Genomic DNA, 11,153 nt, shown 5'->3' with positions numbered 1-11,153 from the left:
CACTCTTGTCCGTCTGCCATGCTATACTACTGGGCCGTGATCACTTCGGGAGGTGATCACGGGTATATCCTGTATACATTATATACATGACACATGTGGTGACTAAAGTCGGGTCGGCTCGAGGAGTACCCGCAAGTGATGCTGATGAGGGGGCTGAAAGGACAGGTGGCTCCACCCCGGTAGAGGTGGGCCTGGGTTCCTGACGGCCCCCGACTGTTACTTGTGGCGGAGCGACAGGGCAGGTTGAGACCACCCAGGTGAGAGGTGGGCCTGGCCCTGGTCGGCGTTCGCGGTTACTTAACACGCTTAACGAGATCTTGGTATTTGATCTGAGTCTGGCCATTTGGTCTATACGCACTAGCCATCTACGCGGGAGTAGTTATGGGTATCCCGGCGTCGTGGTATCAGCCGAAGCCTTCTTGACGTCAGCGACTGAGTGGCGCGCGCCGGATTGGACTGGAACGCCACTAGGCTAGGTCTGCTTCCGGCCGCGTACGCAACGTGCAGGTGTGCATAGGGCGATGGGCCCAGACCCCTGCGCGCATAGGGTTAGACCGGCGTGCTGACCGCTCTGTTGTGCTTAGGTGGGGCTGCGACGTGTTGATCTTACGAGGCCGGGCATGACCCAGAAAAGTGTGTCCGACCAAATGGGATCGAGCGTGTTGGGTTATGTGGTGCACCCCTGCAGGGAAGTTTATCTATTCGAATAGCCGTGTCCCTCGGTAAAAGGACGACCCGGAGTTGTACCTTGACCTTATGACAACTAGAACTGGATACTGAATAAAATACACCCTTCCAAGTGCCAGATACAACCCGGTGATCGCTCTCTAACAGGGCGACGAGGAGGGGATCGCTGGGTAGGATTATGCTATGCGATGCTACTTGGAGGACTTCAATCTACTCTCTCCTACATACTGCAAGATGGAGATGGCCAGAAGCGTAGTCTTCGACAGGACTAGCTATCCCCCTCTTATTCTGGCATTCTGCAGTTCAGTCCATTGATATGCCCCTTTACACATATACCCATTGCATATGTAGTGTAGCTCCTTGCTTGCGAGTACTTTGGATGAGTACTCACGGTTGCTTTTCTCCCTCTTTTCCCCTTTCTATGCCTGATTGTCGCAACCAGATGCTGGAGTTCAGGAGCTAGAGATCCCGAGGATGGTGCTACATGGAGTTCGGCTTCGAGGAGTAGTTAGGAGGTCCCAGGCAGGAGGCCTTGCCTCTTCGGTCGTTGCTACTTTTGTGCTAGCCTTCTTAAGGCAAACTTGTTTAACTTATGTCTGTACTCAGATATTGTTGCTTCCGCTGACTCGTCTGTGATCGAGCACTTGTATTCGAGCCCTCGAGGCCCCTGGCTTGTATTATGATGCTTGTATGACTTATTTATGTGTTAGAGTTGTGTTGTGGTATCTTCCCGTGAGTCCCTGATCTTGATCGTACACATTTGCGTGCATGATTAGTGTACGGTCAAATCGGGGGCGTCACAGGGACCAAGCTGATGGCTTCATAACGCGGAGTAGGGATCCTCTGATTCTCTGCGTCGTAGCCCGGCTGGTACTTGGTCAGATCGGTGTCATTCCCAATCAGGGTGGCCACCGGGCGCACGATCTTCACACAGGCAGCAAATCTTTTTGGTCGAAGGGGGTGCCGTCTTCCTTCAGGCTGGGGTAACCAAGTGCAATGTCAGCCGGGTCTAGCTCTGGAAGGAAAGCCTTGGCCCAGCTCAGAGCAGCTATGGCTCTGGCTCTTGCAGAGGCCCGTCGCAGCTCTTGAAAATGCTGAGGAAGAACGGCAAGCCGCTGAAGTACGTCCGCCAGGTGAGTCGGAACCTCATTGGATAGGGCCACCACGGCCAAGGTGCGCTGTGACCCGGTGTAGAGTTGCTCCACCAGAGTGTACACGGCCTTCAACTTGGTCAGCACATTTTGACTGAGGTTGGCGCTTCTGGGACCTATTTAACAAAGTCAGATAAGCCGCTAGCAATGATGGAATTATGAGACGTAAAGACTATAAACTTGTCGAGAGCCGGCAGAATGACTTACCGAAGATTGCGGCGACCATCTGTGACACATGGCGCTTTAAGCCGGAGAGTTCGGCGGCTCTCTCCGTCAGAGTCCTCTCCGCCTGTTCTGCCCGGCTTGCCAGAGCAGCCTTTTCTTCGGCCCAAGTTTTCCTTTCAGCTTCAAACTTCTTCTTCAGCTTCTCTTGAGCAGCAATACTGGATTCAAATTTGGCGTTGGCCTTCCGGGTCTCAGTTTCCTGAGTCCTCAGGCGGTTCTTCAGCTCAGAGATATCAGCCTCAAACTTCTTGCAAGCAGCCTGTACAATTTCCGGGTTATAGTATGAATGATTATTATGCAATTTTAAAGTCCCAAGCACTTTCCAAGCAAAGACACTTGGCACTTGGGGGCTAATGCATGTCGAAAGTTTCTATCTACAAATTACCGGTTCATGGAAGTAAGCCGGAAATTAAGTCTACAACATATTCTATCATAAGTAGTAGACTTGGGGGCTAGTATGGTAAAGATGACTATGCAGTAAGCAATAGAGTGGTACCTCAGACTTCTGCTATATCTGCTTCACCATGTCAATCTCCAAGTCCCGGCTGCTGTGCACCTGATTGACATAGCCGGAGATGATCTCTCCAATGCTCAGGTTGGCATAGTTGGTGATGTCCAGCTTGGCCCGGCGGCACTCTAGCAACTCTTCCTTCGCAGAGCACTTAGCCAGCGCAGTGGGTCTCCCCGGCTCGACAAACTCCGTCCGGGTGATTACCATGTCCGGGTCATCGGCCGGTTGAGCCGGGCTGGAGATGTCCGGGTTGGTGGAAGTCTCCATGGCTGGCTCGTCGGTTCGAGTGGTGGCTTCAGGAGCAGAGGCAGCTGGCGGCTCTTGAGCTGAAACCTCCGGCTCAGGCAAGACCGGCTCTTCGACCGGTTTATTCTTCTTCGCCCTCTTGCTGAGTTTTGCCTAGACACTGAAAGGACAAAAGGTTAGTACAAAAGTGTGAGTAAAGATAAGCACAACAAGAGGTGATCATCATTACCCAGGTACGGTCTTGAAAGCCGGCACGTTCGATTGCATAGAGTCACCAGAGGAAGGTGAAGTTTCCTGATAATTTGAATCAGAAGAATTGAGCGGTTGACGTATAACACCCGCCAAAGGATGAAAAGGATATAAGTTGGAGATAACCTCGGTCCGGCGCTTCCTTGACGCTTCAGGTAAGCCGGAGGAGAGGTCTGCATCCTTGTTGGTCCGGGTTTGCCTCCGGCTCTCATGAATCTGTTGCTTCAAAAGAAATTGAGGATCTTGATAAGCTAAAGGATGCGAAAAGCTTACTTTCCGGGTTACTCTTCGGACTTTCAGCCTTGGCAAGGGGTCCGAGTCGGAGGAAAGTATAGTTACCTCTTCAGTTACCGGGTTACTTGCTCCGGTGTCATCCTGTGGATAATCAAGTTAATAAGGTGGTCAAAAGACAGCAGAAAAGCGGAAACAAAAACAAGAGTCTACAGATTCAGGGGTTACCTCTGACTCGGAGCTATCGCTTAGCTGTAGCAGCTCTGAGGCAGTAGGCCTGCTTCCCTTCTTGCGAGGGGCGGCTCTCCTGGCGGCTTTCTTAGCCTTCCTGGCCTTTTTAGCCGCCTCATGGTCATATTTGACCTTCCAGAACTTGTCATTAGCCTGAAATATACAACAAAGATTTCTTAAAGCTCAGATGGAAATTATTCAAAGGAAAACCAAGGTGATCAGGTCAGTGACTTACCGTTGGGGCCGGGTTAGCTTGGCAGAAGGGGTTCAAGCCGGTCCTCCCACAGTCGGCTAAGCTCTCATTCAGGAGAGACTTGGTCATGTCGTCCACAACATCCTCAGGAAGATCATTGGGACTGTGCCGCAGAGAGTCATCCTTCCGGCCCGTATAAGCACACATTAAGCCGGGGCGGCGGCTCAATGGGATCACCCGCCAGGAGATCCAAACCCGGACCAGATCAATGTCGTTGAGGCCGTTTCCCAGGAGAGCCTTGATCTTGTTGATGGTGGGGATCAGAGGTTGACGCTCCGCCTGAGAGAGTTTGTCTGGCAGAGGGTGGTTTGGTTCCAGACGCACGGCACGAAAGCCGGGCAGAGGGCTTTCGTCAGCCGGAGAAGTGTCCTGGCAGTAGAACCACGTCTGGTTCCAGTCTTTTGGGTGGCTTGGCGGCTCAGCGTAAGGAAAAAGGCAATCTCTCCGTCGTTGAATGGAGATTCCACCAAGTTCCAAGCTCGGCCCATTGGCGCACTCGTTCTGGCGGTTCAGATAAAAGAGCTCTCTAAAGAGCAGCAGGCTGGGCTCTTCTCCAAGGTAGACTTCGCAGAATACTTGGAAGTTGCATATATTTGACACGGAATTGGGTCCTATGTCTTGTGGCCGCAGATCAAAGAAATCCAGCACATCTCTAAAGAACTTTGAGCCGGGCGGTGCGAAGCCCCGGCTCATGTGATCCGCAAATATCACCACCTCCCCATCCCTTGGTTGTGGTCTCTCCTCAGGACATGACATCCTTCTTGGGAAGGTAACCCGTCTTCACGAAGTCCGCTAAGGTTTCGTCAGTAACATTGGATCTCATCCAGTTGCACGTGATGGGTGCCTTGGGAGCTTTGGGAGGCATTGTGAAAGACGGAAGCCTATGATAAAAGGAAATGTCCGGTTCAATTATAAGCCGGAGGAAGTTTACAGTTCAATGTTTAAAGTGGCGGCTTATGAAGGGGCCTAATGACATATGGCTAAATGCATCGGGTTATCTAAGCCGCTGAGGGCATCGTCAGTAATTCCGGTTGTCTAAAGCCCTATTATGAATAAGCCGGAAATTTCTACAGCGTGTGACCTGTTTAAGCCGGAGATATGAGCCGCCATAGCTAAACAGATGCAATTTTTGACTAAGTGTGGCGCAAACAAGTTTCACACATCACAGTAATTATTCTGGATCAAACGATCGACTAGAAAGGGAAAGTCTCTAGACCTAAAACAGACGCAGAAGAAGTTCATAGGTTCGAACGGAGCCTTTATGCAATGAAAAGGGATCTATGTACATTGGGAACGGGTGTGAAACAACTACCGCAACAGTTCTATACAGTCTAAAGATCAAGAAAGGGTGGTAATAATGAAATCTATCAAGAAGCTCGCGATGAACGGCGATGAACACAGGAAGAACAGGAAAGAACCCTAATGCAGATCTATGCTACGGAGTGGCAAGGGCTTACGGGTGCTGGAGAGTTGCGGAGGTCACCACCGTTTATCTGGTCACGTCAGGTTGATGCAGCGGCCTGAGCTGGTGAAGACGAGAAGACCCGCGGCGGCGGCGGCAGCACAGTGGCGAGAGGAGGAAGAAGATGGAGGCGACAAGTGACTGGAGGCTCATCGGGCCGGGCTATTTATAAAGAGAGGCTCATAAGTGGGCGCGAGAAACGAGGAGGCCACGGCGTGATTATCTCACCGCAAAGGCGCCTTGATTTTCGGGATGACCATTAAAGATAAGATCCGTTGGAGATGCGACAGAATAAAAAATTAACTTAATGGAAGATGACGTTACGGCGGGTTACCCGGAATCCAGAAGATGACGTCACGACGGGTTATAGCCTTCACACAAGTGTAAGCCGGAGATTTTCTATCGAAAGGATTGAAGATTGGCATGAGCCGGCTCAAATCAATCTGGGGCCTAATGTTGAGGATATAACCGTTGGAGTCACCCGCCTAGGAGGGGCCGGGTTACCCATGATGGTTACTACGCGAAGCCCAGTACCAAAGATGAAGACGGCGGGTCAATAACGGGCCCAAGACCCGGAGATGGCTTAAGGCCCGTAGCATTAGCCGCCGTTAGGGTAAAACTTGTAGTGTAAGGCAAGAATAGATAAGAGTCCGAGCCGGACACTGTTATGAGCCGGCCGGGACTCTGAGAGCCGCTGGGCGTCAACCTCTCTATATAAAGGGGCGACCCAGCGGCGGTTCAGGACAAGTAAGATCTCGTTGAAAGCCAGGCATAGCAATCAAGCTCCCTGGTCATCGAAACCATAATCAATACCACCTCAACTGGACGTAGGCTTTTACCTTCACCGTAAGGGGCCGAACCAGTATAACCCTCGTGTTCCTTGTCCCGTTTAACCCCTTTAAGCTTCCTAGTTGCGATGGCTCCACGACTAAGTCCTAGCTCGAGGACATCTGCCGTGACAATTCCACGACAGCGATAGAACGAATAGCTAGCAAAGCAAAGATAGAAGTGATTTCGAGGGTATGGTCATCTTGCCTGCAAGGTTCTCAGAGTTGTCGAAAGCTTGATCCTCGTAAGCGTACTCAACAGGTTCCTCGTTCATGAACTCGTCTCCTGGATCTACCCACAGCAAGAACACAAGCAATGGAACCACAATCAATCACGGGAAAAGCACAAACAACATGATGCAATACATGCATGATATGCGAGATGTGGTATGTGATGCATATGCGTGCTCCGGAAGAAAAATTATGAACAAGGCAGTAACTTGGCAAACCAAGCATGCCACTGGAAAGATGAGATGATTTCAGTCGAAATCGATATAAAGATCACCGGAAACGGATGCACGGTTTGCAAATGGCAAGCAAAACAAGAATGACACGATTCTGCGATTAACAGCATGATAGCACTTAGAATGCAATAAGTAACTATGCTACAGCACTCCAACATAGCAACAAAGCATATGGCAGTAATCTACAGGAGATGCTTGACAAAAGATGAACACTGAGCTACGGCTATATCACACCACAACAGGTTCAAACAAGCATGGCAAAAGTGCAAAAGATAACAGGTTCACAGACTTAGTGAAATTACTGGACACGCCTGAAACAACATCAGGTAGCAATGTTCAGAGCAGGAAATCAACATGCTACAGGAACTTAACATAGTAAAACAAGGCATGGCATGAATCTACTAAATGCATAGAACAAAAGTCCCTTAGTGACCATGAGCCAGAAAGGATCAGAAGATATGATGGCAACCATGTAAACATAGCAAGATGGACTCAAATGAACATGGCACAATGGAACAAAATGAAGAGCATCTCGAGACGAACATTTCGATATATTACACGCACGAAACGGTGCTATATGCAGAGAGTTATGATGCCATGAACAGGAGCACATATTGTAAGAAATCTAGGACTTAGAGAAATTCGGGGGGGGGGGGGAAGAAAGTCAACCCTCTCGGTCGGATCCAGATCGGATCGGGCTCGAGCTCGATGCTCGCCGGCGGTGGCGGCGACGGCCGGCGTGGAAGAGGGAGGAGGCGCCGGAGAGCTCGGGGGAGACGGGGCCGGAGCGGAGGACGACGGCGGCGGGGGTCGGCGACGCCCGGCGGAGCGGCGCGGGCACCGAGGCGGCGGCGTGGCGCCGGTGGCGGGGCGCCGCGGCGCCGGTGCGGGAGGACGGCAGCGGGATCCGGCGGCGGCGCGGGGAGCCGTGGGAGGAGCGGCGGGCGCGCGGGCGCTGCGGGCGAGGCACGGGCCGCGTGGGCGGCGTACGGGCCCGGCGGGCCGGCGGCGCGGGCGGCGTACGGGCCCGGCGGGCCGGCGGCGCGGGGCCACGTGGCAGGCTGGGAGTGGCCGGGCGCGGTGGCGGGTTTTGTCCGGTGCCGGGCGGACACGTCCGGCGGCGCGGAGGAGCGGCTAGGGTTTCGGGGATCCGGAATTTCGGAGGGGGGTGTTTTTATAGGTAGAGGGAGCTAGGAGACTCCAAATGGAGCACGGTTTTCGCCCACACGATCGTGATCGAACGACCTAGAGCATGGAAGAGACTTAGAGGGGTTTTGGGCTGTTTGGAGGGTTTTTTTTTCTGCAACACACAAAAGGACTTTGCGGGTACCCGGTTAACCGTTGGAGTACCAAACGACCTCCAAATGGAACGAAACTTGACAGGTGGTCTACCGGTGGTATACCAAGGCCACTTGGCAAGCCTCGGTCCATTCCGAGAACGTTCAACACCCGCTCACGAAAAGAAACAAGAGGGGTGCACCGGAGGAGGTGGGAGTGTCGGATTGCAAAACGGACAACGGGGAAAATGCTCGGATGCATGAGACGAACACGTATGCAAATGAGATGCACATGAACAAAATGCAAAACGAAAGACAAAACCCAACCACGGAGGGAATATCATAACACATAGCCGAAAATGGCAAGAGTTGGAGTTACAAATATGGAAAGTTACATCCGGGGTGTTACAACGTGACTACGTGAGGAGGTGGATCGGTAAGTCGTGCGTGGGCGCGTACGCATGCGGCAGGCGTACTGCTGTGTTGGGCCGCGGACGCGTCGTTGAAACGGGCCGACCCTGATGCACCATTCCTGGGCCACCCTGATGCACTGGGCTTTTTTATTTAGATAGGTACTACTAGCCAATTTTTGGACCCGTATTCCTGTGCATACGGGTAGGCCCAATGGGCTCCGCCCGTGGCTTCGAGCGACCATTTCCATTGCAGTAGAAGCACTCAGTTTTAGGTTTGGGTCCAGCTTTGGGCTTCTTCACGGGAGTGGAAACTTGCTTGCCATTCTTCTTGAAGTTCCCTTTCCTTCCCTTTCCTTTTTCTTGAAACTAGTGGTCTTTGTTAACCATCAACACTCGATGCTATTTCTTGATTTCTACCTTCGCCGATTTCAGCATCGCGAAGAGCTTGGGAATCGTTTTTCGTTATACCTTGCATATTATAGTTCATCACGAAATTCTAATAACTTGGTGATAGTGACTAGAGAACTATGTCAATCACTATCTTATCTGGAAGATTAACTCCCACTTGATTCAAGCGATTGTAGTACCCAGACATTCTGAGCACATGCTCACTAGCTGAGCTATTCTCCTCCATCTTGTAGGCAAAGTACTTGTCAGAGGTCTCATACCTCTCAACACGGGCATGAGTCTGAAATACCAATTTCAGCTCTTGGAACATCTCATATGTTCCGTGGCGTTCAAAACATTTTTGAAGCCCCGGTTCTAGCCGTAAAGCATGGTGCACTAAACTATTAAGTAGTCATCATACCGAGCTTGCCAGACATTCATAACATTTTACATCTACTCCTGCAATAGGTTTGTTACCTAGCGGTGCATCAAGGACATAATTCTTCTGTACATCAATGAGGATAATCCTCAGATCACGGACCCAATCCGCATCATTGCTACTATCATCTTTCAACTTAGTTTTCTCTAGGAACATATCAAAAATAAAACAGGGGAGCTATACGCGAGCTATTGATCTACAACATAGATATGCAAATACTATCAGGACTAAGTTCATGATAAATTAAGTTTAGTTAATCGTATTACTTAAGAACTCCCACTTAGATAGACATCCCTCGAGTCATCTAAATGATCACATGGTCCATATCGACTAAACCATGTCCGATCATCACGTGAGATGGAGTAGTTTTCAATGGTGAACATCTCTATGTTGATCATATCTACTATATGATTCACATTTGAACTTTTGGTCTCCAGTGTTCCGAGGCCATGTCTGTACATGCTAGGCTCGTCAAGTTTAACCCGAGTATTCCGCATGTGCAAAACTGTCTTGCACCCGTTGTATGTGAACGTAGAGCCTATCACACCAAATCATCATGTGGTGTCTCAGCATGAAGAACTTTCGCAACGGTGCATACTCAGGGAGAACACTTATACCTTGAAATTTTAGTGAGGGATCATCTTATAATGCTACCGCGGTACTAAGCAAAATAAGATGCATAAAAGATAAACATCACATGCAATCAAAATATGTGACATGATATGGCCATCATCATCTTGTACCTTTGATCTCCATCTCCAAAGCACAGTCATGATCTCCATCGTCACCGGCTTGACACCTTGATGTCCATCGTAGCGTCGTGGTCGTCTCGCCAACTATTGCTTCTACAACTAGAGCTAATGCATAGTGATAAAGTAAAGCAATTACATGGCGTTTGCATTTCATACAATAAAGCGACAACCATAAGGCTCCTGCCAGTTGTCGATAACTTCTACAAAACATGATCATCTCATACAACAACGTATATCACATCATGTCTTGACCATATCACATCACAACATGCCCTGCAAAAACAAGTTAGACGTCCTCTACTTTGTTGTTGCAAGTTTTACGTATCTGCTACGGGCTTCTAGTAAGAACCGTTCTTACCTACGCATCAAAACGACAACGGTGTTTCGTCAAGTTTGTTGTTTTAACCTTCAACAAGGACCGGCCGTAGTCAAATTCAATTAAAATAAAGTTGGAGAAATAGACACCCGCCAGCCACCTTTATGCAAAACTAATTGCATGTCTGTCGGTGGAACCGGTCTCATGAACGTGTTCATGTAAGGTTGGTCCAAGCCGCTTCATCCAACAATACCACCGAATCAAAATAAGATGTTGGTGGTAAGCAGTAGGACAATCACCGCCCACAACTCTTTATGTTCTACTCGTGCATATCATCTACGCATAAACCTGACTCTGATACCACGGTTGGGGAACGTAGGATGCAATTTCAAAAAAAATCCTACGATCACGCAAGATCTATCTAGGAGTGCATAGCAACGAGGCGGGGAGAGTGAGTCCACGTACCCCCGTAGACCGAAAGCGGAAGCGTTTACTTAACGCGGTTGATGTAGTCGAATGTCTTCTCGATCCAACCGACCAAGCACAGAACGTACGGAACCTCCGAGTTCTGCACATGTTCAGCTCGATGACGTCCCTCGAACTCTTGATCCATCAAAGTGTCGAGGGAGGGTTCTGTCAGCACGACGGCGTGGCGACAGTGATGGTGAAGTGATCCGCGCAGGGCTTTGCCTAAGCACTACGTGAATATGACCGGAGGCGTAAACTGTGGAGGGGGCGCCGCACACGGCTTGGAACAATTGATGTGTGTTAGAGGCGCCCCCACCCCCCGCATATAAAGGAGGGAGAGGGGAGGAGGCCGGCCCTAGGCGCGCCCCAAGTGGGAGGAGTCCCACTTGGGCTCCTAGTAGGATTCGCCCCCCCTCCTTCTATCAGAGGGGGAAAGGGGGAAGGAGAGGGAGAGGGAGAAGGAAAGGGAGGCGCCACCCCCTCCCCTTGTCCAATTCGAACTCCTCCCTTGCGGGGGCGCCAACCCTATGTGGGCTGGTTTGGCTCCCTCCTATGGCCCATATG

Source organism: Triticum aestivum, chromosome 1D (assembly GCF_018294505.1).
Source record: "Triticum aestivum cultivar Chinese Spring chromosome 1D, IWGSC CS RefSeq v2.1, whole genome shotgun sequence".
In the NCBI taxonomy this organism is placed as follows: domain Eukaryota; kingdom Viridiplantae; phylum Streptophyta; class Magnoliopsida; order Poales; family Poaceae; genus Triticum; species Triticum aestivum.
The sequence above is the reverse complement of the archived record's forward strand: the minus strand, read 5'-3'. Positions refer to the sequence as shown.